Source organism: Stegostoma tigrinum, chromosome 1 (genome assembly GCF_030684315.1).
Source record: "Stegostoma tigrinum isolate sSteTig4 chromosome 1, sSteTig4.hap1, whole genome shotgun sequence".
Classification (NCBI taxonomy): Eukaryota; Metazoa; Chordata; class Chondrichthyes; order Orectolobiformes; family Stegostomatidae; genus Stegostoma; species Stegostoma tigrinum.
Window position 1 is genome coordinate 169,590,186 of NC_081354.1, and position 12,087 is coordinate 169,602,272.

Here is a 12,087-nt window from a genome sequence, read left to right on the forward strand (position 1 = left end):
ACATCCACATGTGATGTAGTTATGGGCTGTGGCATGTAAGTTGTGAGTAACATTGTAGCAAGGCTTCAGGAAGACTTGCGTGCTAAATCATTAAGCTACAACATGGCAAAGAAAATATCATGTGAAGTTATTCACATTGGGAAAGAAAATAGACACTTGTTGAATGGTGAGAGGCTGAGAAGTGCAGGTGATCTCATTCCTGAATCTCTAAAAGTTAGCATGTGGCCGAAACAAGCAATTAGAAAAGCACATAGTATGTTGAACTTCATTGAAAGGGGAATTAAGTGCAGAACGACACACGTCTTGCTACAGTTGTACGGAACCTTGGTGAGATCTTGCGTTAAGTATTGTGTATACTTTTGATCGCTTATCTAAGAAAGGACATACATGCCATAGAAGACTATTACCTACAAAGGAGAACGAGTTCATGGAATTGAGATGCTTTGGGGTTAGGGAGTCAGTGAGAACACCGACCACAGTGAGAGGTGGGCTGCAGAAACTGCTGGAAGATCTCTGCAGGTCTGGCAGCAACTGTGGACAGAAAGCAAGATTAACGTTTCGGGACCCTTGTTCAGGTTCGTCCAGTGCCATTGCCGGAATTAAAATCAATGTGCACTTCGTGAAAGTGGGTTTCTGGAGGAACATATGTAAACGATGGAGCTGTCTTTCGCAGTTTGCAGGAGGGGTGAACACTGAGCAGGAGGAGGTGCTCTGCCGGTGAACGGCGAGCTGTCGCTGATAGGCTGCGTGCTGCCAGGAGGCTGTACCCCGAGCAGCAGCAGCAGCGACGAAGTGAGAGGAGGCGGCTGCTTCTAATCCTTTCCCGAACAAACCCAGCGCGGTGAGATCTGTAATAAACCCCCTGGTGCTCTCCTCTCCTTCCCCCGGCCGAGCCCTCAGCTACTGTCAGCACAATGAACGGTGAGTGGTCTGGTCCTTCTAATAATAACCCCAACCTTCCCTTCTTCGCCCCCCCCCCCAACAAAAAGACCGTGTCTTGGGAACATCTGCTCCAATGTGTGACAGCTTTGCAGGAGATTTAAGTTGTTCCCAAGTTGAGCGGCGAAACTCCGATTCGGAAACGGCTGCAAAGCTGTGATAGGTGGAAGGTCTGAAGAGGTGTGAAATATATGCACAGTTATTGAGGTAGGGAATCGGATCGGTTTGCAGGGGTTGTAAGTTGCGCGTACATTTTTCCCTGCACGATGTGTGCATTTCGTACAAGAAAAAGGATGCCACAGCTCTGATGGGGACAAGGAAACGCATAGGTTGGATGCAGCAGGTAATGCATGGTTTATTCCACTGGGGCTGTCACATGTATGTGAGGTTAAGTTTTTGGCCAGTTGCCTCGGTGATGTAAGCGGCTTGTGTACGTGATGTGACTTAAAGGACACTCTCAACTTCTTCATTGCCATTTCTGGAAAGCGGAGAAGGGTTGGCTGCACTGCACCATTAGCACCGCTGGCTTTAAAAGAAAAAAAAACCCCTCGAGTTTGTCCATTTTTTTTCCATAGCAATTGTTCCTGAATATTGTTCTGTTGTTGCAGCAATTGTCATTGTTTTGAACTGATGCTACAGCACCTCCTCCAGTGGTTTATATATTTATAAAAGAGGTCACGTCAGGTAACAACGATCGCCCCTCTGTCTTCCCCCACCCCACCATAAAATCCTCCTTTCCGGGGATTAAGCTGAGGAAATTAAACTGTCTCTTTGATGAAAGAGTAAAGTTGAGACTATGACCGCTTTTTACTCGTTTCCTTGCCGGTTTTTATGTGCCTGAAATATTGATTTTTTTTTGTTGGGAGGGGCTGCTGCTTTGAAGTGACCTGAGTCAGGCGGCTATGAAATCCGAGAGTAAAAGTGAGCAGACCGTGCACAATCGTTTACAAGAAATGTAGGGCAAGATTTATTTTCAAAAGGGAAATTTAGTTAATTAATGGACTGTGGGATGCTCTGGGAGTAGTAACACATTGCCCAATTCGCCAAGAACGGGCTGCTCTGCTTCAGAAAGTTGCCAAGGATGGAATACTATCGGGAGGGGCCTCAGTGAAAAATGGGCTAATGGTGGGATCAGACATGAAGACCTGCTCCATGTGACTCACTACACCTAGTTATTTTGATCAACCTTTTAAGACATGTTATGACAAGTGATTCTTGAAAACAAACCTTATAGCTGAGGAGTAGGGACTCTACTGCTGCAAGACAAAAAAATGTACAAGGTTCAGTCCTAAAGAGTTGAGCACGTCAGTCTCGTCTGGAGACTTCTTGAGCAACAGCTTAGACAGAAAACACCAAATGCTGGAAATCACACTGAATCGACAACATCCATGAAGACCAAGCAAGCTAACATTTCAACTCCAGGTGTGGGGAGTGTTGCTGAGTAAAGAGATCTTGGAGTGTAGTTTCATATTCCTTGAAGGTGAATTTTCAGGTAGTTAGGGCAGTGAAGAAGGGAGACAAACAGGAGGCTGGAAGAACACAGTCAGCCAGGCAGCATCTGGAGGAAAGGAGCTGCTAGCGTTTTGGTTATTACCCCTCTTGAGGACTGGATATGGGTTTAGGGGAGGGGTGTGGAGGAGTGGAAACAGAATGGTGGTGATGCGTGGACACGAGTAGTAGGTATGACCTGTTTGAAGGTGGAGTGAAGAAGGTGTTTGGTATGTTTGCCCTTATTGATCAGTGCATTGAGCAGGGGAATTGGGAGGCCATGTCACAGCTGTACAGGACATTGGTTAGTTCACATTTGGAGTATTGCATGCTGTTCTGGTCTCCCTCCCAAAGGAAGGATATTGTGAATTAGAATGTGTTCAGAGAAGATTTATGAGGATGTTGCCATGGTTGGAGGGTTTGAGCTAGAGGGAGATGCTGAATAGTCTGGGGCTATGTTCCCTGGAGTGTCAGAGGCTGAGGTATGACCTTATGGAGGCTTATACAATCATGAGGAGCATGGATCGGGGGAACAGGCAAGGTCTTTTCCCCAGGTTGGGGGAGTCCAAAACTAGAGAGCATTGGTTTAAGGTGAGAGGGGAAAGACATAAAAGGGACCTAAGGAGCTACTTTTTCTCACGGAGGGTGGCGCGTGTATGTAATGAGCTGCCGAGGCATCTGGATGGGTAAATGAATAGGAAGGGTTTCGAGGGAAAATGCTGGTAAATGGAACTAGGTTTATATAGGATAACTAGTCAGCATGGATGAGTTGGACTGGAGGGTCTGTTTCTGTGCTGTATATCTCTGACTAGAGGGTGGCTAATGTTGTTCTTTTGTCAAAGAAAAGTAGCAAAGACAAGTCAGGGAACTAAGGGCCAGTGAGTGTGACATCAGTGGTAGGCAGGGTATAGCAGAGGATACTGAGGGACAGGATCAACCAACATTTGGATAGTCAGTTTCTGATTTGGGATAATCCGCATGGATGTATTCTCCGGAATCTTGTCTGTCAAATCTTTGAGTTTTTCCAAGAGGTATGCAAGAGATGGATGAGGATGAGGCAGTGGATGTGGTCTGTATGGAAATTAGTAAGGCCTTTACAAGGTCCCACTCAGCAAACTAGCCATGAGTGTTAGATCGCATGGGATCCAGGGAAAGCTGGTCCAGTTTGGGCCAAAGGACCTGCTTTCATTCTGAATCACTCTGATTCTTCTTCAGAGGTGAAGTGAAGTGTGGAGGGGTCAGCATTTATGCTAAAGTTGGGTGGGGGGAAGGGTGTTGGGGTGGTAGGGTGGAGAGTGCTGGGGGAGAAAAGATGTTGATAGTTCAGATTAAGTAATTGGAATGTCAGAATGGCAGAACAGTGGTGTGTCTAACTGCCAGACTGGAAACGAGAAACAGTTCGACTGGGATGGGGGAAGGGAAGAGAGCACATAGTGACAGAGAATGTAACAAATAAAGCTAAAAGAAAGGGAAGACATTGGAGTTGATTCACAATTTGTTGGTGTTGAACTGAATATTAATTCCAGAAGGCTGTAAAGTGCTAGTCTGAAGATGAGATGTTGTTCCTCCAGTTTGCGCTGTGATTCACTGGAACACTGCAGCCCATTGAGGACAGACAAGTTGGGTCATGTGAGCAGGACGCTGTGTTAAAATGACCAGCCACAGGAAAATCAGGGTCCTACTTGTGCACCAAACGGTGGTGTTCTGTAAAGTGGTTGCCCAGTCTGCGTTTGGTTTCTCCAATGTGGAGGCGACCACATTGTGTATTGTATAGGCTGTACCCAAGATTGGAGGAGGTACGGGTGAAATGCTGCTTCACCTGGAAAGACTGTTTAGGCCCTTAGATGGTGAGCAGGGAGGAAGTGAAGGGGTGGATGTTGCACCTTCTGCAGTTAAAAAGGAAAGTCCTGTGGAAAGAGGGATGGTGTTATTGATGAACGGACTAGGGTGTCCCTGAGGGAACGATCCCTGCAAAATGCAGTCAGAGCAAGTGAGGGGAAGATGTGTTTGGTGGTGGTGTTCTTCTAGAGCTGTTTAAGGTGGTGGAGAATGATCCTTTTGATTGCAGAGACTGGTGGGATGAAAAGTGAGAACACGGGCAACCTGATCACACTGTTGTGATCGATAGGAAGGGGCTAGGGCAGAAGCATGGGCACTGGGTGGATGTGGTTGAGGGCTGTCACCCATAGAGGGTGGGAAACCACGGCTATGGAAGAAACACTGATTTGGAAATGGCATTATCTGAACAGATGCAACATAGGTGAAGGAACAGGGAGAATGAGATGGAGTTCTGGCAGGACATGGCATGTGATGAGCTGTAGTGAAGGTAGTTATGGGAGTCAGTGACTTTGTAGTGGATGGCAGTGGACAGTTTGTTCCCCAAAATGGAGACAGAGAGGTCAAAGAAAGGAACTGTCAGAAATGGATGATGAGTAAGTTATAGACGGGTGAAAATTGGAGGCAAAATGAACAAATTTTTCAAGGCCCTGACTCCCGTCATGAAGCAGCACTGAAACAGTTCTCGATGGAGCGAGAAAAGAGATGGGGGAGTGGGTCAATGTAGGACTAGAACAGGGATTGTTCCACATACTCCATAAAGAGACAGGCATAATTGGGACCCATGCATGTTCTGCCATTCTCATGTTCCAATCATGGCAGATGGTGGAATTTGAATTCAATAAATATCTGGAATTAAGAATCCATGAATCCATTGCTGATTGTTGGGAAAAACCCATCTGGTTTTAGGGAAGGAACCTGCCAACATTACCTGGCCTGGCCTACATGTGACTCCAGCCCCACAGCAATGTGGTTGACTGATAACTGCCTTCTGGATAATTAGGGTTGGCCGAATAAATGCTGGCCTAGCCAGCAATGCTCCTGTTCCCTGAATGAATTTTAAAAAATAACTATAGCATAAATGCTGCACATGCTACACTTCACTGCAACTTTGATGGAAAGTCATCAGAAAGCTTGCTCTCTCTCCATGGAAGCTGCCTGACCCACTGTGGTCTTCAGCATTTGTTGTTTTCAAACAAATTCCAGCATCTGCAGCAATTTTTTCCGAACAGGTTAGACTCCCTTCTGTAAGCGACACGAGTGAACCAGATGAGTTTTGACGACAATCCAAAAATTTCATGGTTGCCAATAAATTGACTTTTTAAAATTCCAAATTTAATGTAATTGAACTTATGTTCCTAGTTACCATGGTGGGATTTGAACTCATTGCCTTTGGACCATTTAATGCAGGAGAGTAATCACTGTACTGTCACTCTTTAAAGTTCATATTGTGGTTTTTTCAGTGAAAGTTGAAATTGCAGAACTTTCTCATACAAGTCCACATTTGTTAAGGATTATTTGAGGCTTAAAATTGATTTCTTTTGATGTGACACAGGCAAAATAGGACGAGTGAATATATTCCAATTACATTTTTGTCTTTGGTGTCATTTTGACTTGGCACATATTGTCTTCTGCATATCAACAGTTTCTGTTACAGTTGAAGTGTGAACGTTCAACTACTGAGCAGTATCTTACTTTCTAATGTCAAGAAGATCAGTAAGATTCAAAACATGGGCATTCAGCAGAATTGGAGACAGACGATGGTATGTCTGGTGCGAGCAGTGTTTACTTTCAACTCCTACTTTAGAGGCTAGAACAGAAATTGTTTAGGTGAAAAATGTAAGAGGATTATGATGTCATAAAATATTTGCCTTGGCTGTTAAAAGTTTTGAAGTATGGCTGAGATCTTTGGTTCTGCAGACCCTGACAGTTGCAAGTTTTGTCATGGCCTGATGATATTGAAATATGTGTTCATGGATTCCATTTGCTTGCCTTGCATCCACCACTCCCATTGGGTTTTTTGTTTTGTTACGTAGAATTCTGTTTCTGTGTTTTAATTCTATCATAGAATTAAACCATTTGATCCAATGTATCCGTGCAACTGTTTATGCTCCACTTGAATCTTCCACCCCCCCCGCAACCACCTTTAAGTCCTATAAGCTCAAGTGTCTATCCCATTCTTGCTTGTGCATTTGTCTGGCTTCCCTTTTAAAGGCATGTGTTCTAATTGTCTTGAATGCTCTGGGTGGTAGTGCATTTCTCATTCTAATCATTGTCCAGGTGAAGAAGTTTCCCCTGAATTTCTTACTAAATTAGTTAGTATCTTCACTTAGCAGAGTATCTGAGAATAGGATCAAGAACTTTGGAGCCCACCCTCCTAAGCAAGTAGAAGACCGTTAACTACTAAATTTGCTTAAATAGTTCCTTTTGTACTTGATATCGCACTGACATTGCCAATACATACACCAGTCTGCAGTCAAGTTATCCTTCATATTGTTTTCCTGTTTTGGAACTTTGTTTTCAAACTGCCACATGTGACACAATTCCTTTTATGGTTTTAAACCTTATATTACACTTCTCTTATTCTTCCTTTTCTGTTCTGTACTGATTTACGTAATTACGTCTGGTTATCTGACCATATCAGCCCCCTTAATTCTATCTCTTCTGAATGTTTATTTACATCACCTTAAATGTTTTTGTGCTGTTTGTCTTAATTACTCTCCAGGTTAGCAAATTCCAAATATTTTCACATCCTTTGAATCCATATTTCTGATATTTATGACCCTAGTATGGGCTGTCCGTACAAGTAGAAAAAATTTCTCTACATCTACCCTTTTTATGATATTTTAAGAACTCTGTTTTGTCATCTCACAGCTGCCTGTTTTCTCAAATGCTTTCCTGACAAGCATGCCATTTCCATTATGGTATTGTTCCTATGTATCATTTTTGTATCTTTTGTATTCACTATCTCTATATCGTCCTTGTAAAGTAGAGACTGGAATGCTGAATAGAATACCAAGTACTGGCTGACAATGGTTTCATACAATTTTAACATCACTTCTTACATTCTAACCCTCTAGATAGGAAACTAACAAAGGCAGTGCTGGTTTCCTTTCTAATTTATTGCCTTATTAATCTGCGCTGTTACTTTTGTGTATTGATATTTCAGATCGCTTTCTCATCTATCCCATCCGGGCTGTCATTTTCCAAGCAGCATGTGGCTGGCTTAACACTCGTAGCAAAAAGGAACTATTCTCAGTTATTCATATGAAAATTAATTTACCAATTGTATAGCTGTTCTGCATGCATATATATTTTATATATTCTGTTACACCCTACTTTTCTCTTACATATGTGCCCTCATTTGATGTCATCCACAAATTTAGGTCTTGATCCCAAAGACCGACTCATTAATATGAGTTTGAGCAATGGTAATCTTAGCACCAAGCCCAGTGGATTCCCATTTGTGCAGAAGCTATTTTTAATTTCATGGCTTTTTATTTCATTCAGAAGCTAGTTTACCATCAATTCTACTGTGTCCCCTAACTACAAAGGCACTGTCCACATAAGATGGTGCACGGTAGACTTATAACTAATGGTTTTTGAAACTTTAAATATGTTAAATATTGCCCCTGTCAACTTGTTCTGGCACTGATGTGAACAATTCAATAAGGTTGGCCAAGGATGATCATCCCTTTTCAAATCCATGTTGTTTACTTTATAATGAGTTTTCCATTTTTTTGTTATATGTTTGAGATTCAGTTATGTTTCCTACCATTGACACTGTTCTGTAATTCCCTGGAGGTTTTCCTATTTTTAAATATTGGATTAACATTTGCTGAACACCTTTACAAATGAATTGTTTTTGAAATGAAATGTATGTTTTTAAAATTCATTCATGAAATGTGAGCCAGCATTTATTGCCCATTCCTCGTTGCCTTTGAGAAGGTGGTGGTGAGCTGGCTTTAGTCTGCATCTGTAGGTAGACCGACAAAGTTGTCAGAGAGGGAGTTCCAACAGCAATGAACGACGGTGATTATATTTCCAAGTTAGGATGCTGGATGGCTTGGGGGGAAGCTTTTAGGTGATTGCGTTCCCATGTATCTGCTGCCTTTATCCTTCTAGTAGTCATGCATTTGGAAGATGGAACTTTGGTGAATGTCTGAAGTGTATCTTATGGATGGTATACGCTGTCGCTACTGAGGGTCAGTGGTGGAAGGAATGGATGATTATGGATGCAGAGCCAGTCAAGCGGGATGTTTTGTCCTGCATGGTAATAAGGTTCTTGAGTATAGTTGGACCTGTCTCTTATTGGAAATGGTTATTGCCTGGCATTTGTGTGGCGTGAATGTTACCTGCCATTTGTCCAGATGGTGTTACGTTTGACAATGAACACTTCATCATCTGAGGAGTCATGAATAATGCTGAACATCTTGCAGTAATCAGTGAACATCCCTATTTCTGACCTTTATGATGGAGGAAACGTCATTGATAAAGCAGCTGAAGATGGTTGGACTGAGTACATTACCCTGAAGAACTCCTGCAGAGATGTTCTGGAGCTGAGATGACTGACCTCCAACAACGATAACTAGATTCCTATATACCACATACAACTCTTTCAGCAGAGGGTTTGCCCCCTGATAGCCATTGATTCCAGTTTTGCTTCTTGATGCTATACTTGATCAAAGGATCAGTCACTCTCACGTCACCTCTAGAATTAAGCTGTTTTGACCATGTTTGAACCAAGGCTGTAATGAGGTCAGGAGCTGAGTGTCTCTGGTGGAGCCCAAACTGGGCATCACTGAGCAGGTTATTGCTGAGCAGGTGCTGCTTGATAGCACTGTTGATGGCACTTTTCATCACTTTCCTGATGATCGAGAGGAGACTGATGGGACAGTAGTTCACCGAGTGGGATTTTCCCTGCTTTTTTTTTTGTTTGCAGGGCATACTTGGGAAATTTTCCACACTGTCGGGTAAGTGCCACAGTTGTCACTGTACTGGATGAGCTTGGCTAAGGGAGCGGTAAGTTCTGGAGCACGAGTCGTCAGTACTGTTGCTGGAATGTTGTCAGGGCCCGTAGCCTTTGCAGTATCCAGTGTCTCCAACCGTTTTGTAACATTATGTGGAGTAAATGAATTGGCTGAAAACTGGTGTCTGTGATTTTGGGGACAGCGGGAGGAGGCCGAGAGGGTTCATTCACTTGGCACTTCTCACTGAAGATTGCAGCAAATGTTTCAGCTTTATGTTTTGCACTGACATGTTGGGCTCTTCCATCATTGAGGATGGGGATATTTGTGGACATCCTTCTCCAGCAAATCTTTTACTTCACGACTAGATGTGGCAGTTCAGCAGAGTTTAGATCTGATCCATTGGTTGTGGGATTGCTTCGCTCTATCGATCACTTGCTACTTATGACCTCTGCTATGTAAGAAGGCCTGTTTGGTAGCTTCACTAGTTGACACCTCATGTCTTGTTCTGCATTTATCAATATTCTGAATAAGGAATTAAAACAATTAGGGAATCTTTACTCCAGAAGCATAACTGTAGTTTCATTCTTAACAAGACACTGATTTTTAAAATATAATTCATTCTCGAACATATGTTCAGGAGACAAAGAATTGTCATTCATTTCTCATTGTCCTTGTGAATGTGATGTTAAGCCATTCTCTTGAACTGCTGGAATCCACGTGGTGTGAGGCTTTATGAGGATGTGACCATTCGAGTAGACAAGGGTGAATCAGTAAAGGTTGTGTGTCTGGACTTTCAAAACACGAGATTAATAAGAAAAATTAAAGCTCATGTTATCAGTAGTCATGTATAACTGGTGGGCAGATAGGACGCGGTGAGTTGGAATAAATGGGCCCATTTCAGAATGACAGGCAATGACGAGTGGGGCGCCATGGGGTTCAGAGCTGGGACCCCAGCTGTTCACAATATAAGTTAACATAATAAGCAAATTAACAAAATAAATTAAAGAAATTAAAGCCATATCTCCAACTTTACAGGTGACACTAAGCTGGGTGGCAGTGTGTGCTGAGAGGAGGGTGATAAGAGGCTGCAGGATGACTTGGACAGACTGGTTGAGTGGGCAGGTATTTGGCAAATGCAGTGTAATGTAGGTAATCGTGAGGTTATCCACTTTGGTCACAAAAACTGGAGGCAAATTATTATCTGAATGGTAGCAGTTTAGGAAAAGGTGAGGTGCAACGAGACCTGGGTGACATGGTGGAACAGTTGCTGAAGGGTGGCATGCAGATGCAGCACGCAGTGAGGAAAGCTATTGGCGTGCTTGCCTTCAGTATCGGAGTGAGGATATTTTGCTGCAGTTATACAGGCCCTTGGTGAAGCCACACCTTGTGTATTCTTTGCAGTTTTGGTCTCCTAGTCTGAGGAAGGAATTTTTGCTATTGAGGGAGTGCAGTGAAGGTTCACCAGACTGATTCCTGGAAAGGCAGAACTGACATCTGAGGAAAGACTGGATTGGTTGGGCTTGTATTTGCTGGAATTTAGAAGAATGCTTCAAGAGGCTGGTCATGGCCCACATCAACTCCAGTCTCTCAACCTGCCTTGGTCCCTTACAGTTTGCCTACTGACATAACAGGTCCACACAGGATGCCACATCCCTAGCCCTGCGTTCACCCCTGGAACACCTGGACAACATGGATACCTACGTCAGGCTCCTGCTCACTGACTACAGCTCCGCCTCCAACACCATTATCCCCTCCAGACTGATCTCAAAACTCTGTGACCTTGGTCTCAGCCCCGCCTTCTGCAACTGGATCCTCAGCTTTCTGACCAATGGGCTGCAATCAGTGAGGATAGGTAACTGCACCTCCGCAGTGACACTCAACACCGGATCCCCCGCAAGGATGTGTCCTCAGTCCCCTACTGTACTCTGTAGACCCATGACTGTGTTGCCAAATTCTGAACGAGCGCAGTGGAACAGAGATCTATCAACCATGAGTCCAAATGCAGCAGGGAGATAGAGGGCTTGGTCATGTGGTGCAATGAGAACAATCTGTCTCAACATCAGCAAAATGAAAGAACAGATCATCAACTTCAGAAAGAAAGGAGGAAAACACGCCCCCATTGTCATCAATGGAACTGAAGTTGAGAGAGGGAAGAACATCAAGTTCCTCAATCAAGACAGTACAACAATGCTGCCTGTTCCTCAGGTGGCTCAGGAAATTTGGTATGGCCATAAGATCCTCACCAACTTCTACAGATGCGCCATTGAAAGCATGCTGTTCAGGTACATAACGGCCTGGTATGGCAACTGCTCTGCTCAGGACCATAAGGAACTACAGAAGGTGGTGTGTACAGCCCAGACCATCATGAAAGCCAACCTTTCATCCATGGACTCTGTTTACTTGGCTTGCTGCCATGGAAATGTGGTCAACATCATCAAAGACCCATCGCACCCTGGTAATGACCTCTACAACCTCTTTCATCAGGCAGGATGCACATACCAGCAGGTTCAGGAACAGCTTCTTCCTGACTGTTGTGAGACTATTGAATGGACTCTAGCCTCAAATAATGTGACCTGCAATGTAACCTGTATGTCTCAAGTCTTTTTGATCATTACATCCTTTGCTTGCTGTGACCTGCCTGTTCCGCTTGTAAACAAAGTTTTTCATTGTATTTCAAACAAGTGACAATAAATTAAACAATCAATCAAATGAGGGGGTATCTCATAGAAATGCATAAAATCCTGATGGGACTGGACAGGCTGGAGGCAGGAAGAATGTTCCCAATGTTGGGGAATTTCAGAACAAGGGGTCACAGTGTAAGAATAAGGTATAAGCCATTCAGGACTGAGATGAG

General features: G+C 43.6%; 1 protein-coding gene across 1 annotated transcript in view; it reads left to right on the plus strand.

Annotated features, from left to right (window-relative positions):
- Positions 1–798: 798 nt before the first annotated feature.
- LOC125453123 (leucine zipper putative tumor suppressor 3) overlaps positions 799–12,087 on the plus strand; it is a 204,167-nt gene continuing 192,878 nt past the window's right edge. The window contains exon 1 of the mRNA XM_048533553.2: positions 799–921. The gene's annotated coding sequence lies outside the window, so the exon portion shown is untranslated. The remainder of the gene's footprint in view (positions 922–12,087) is intronic.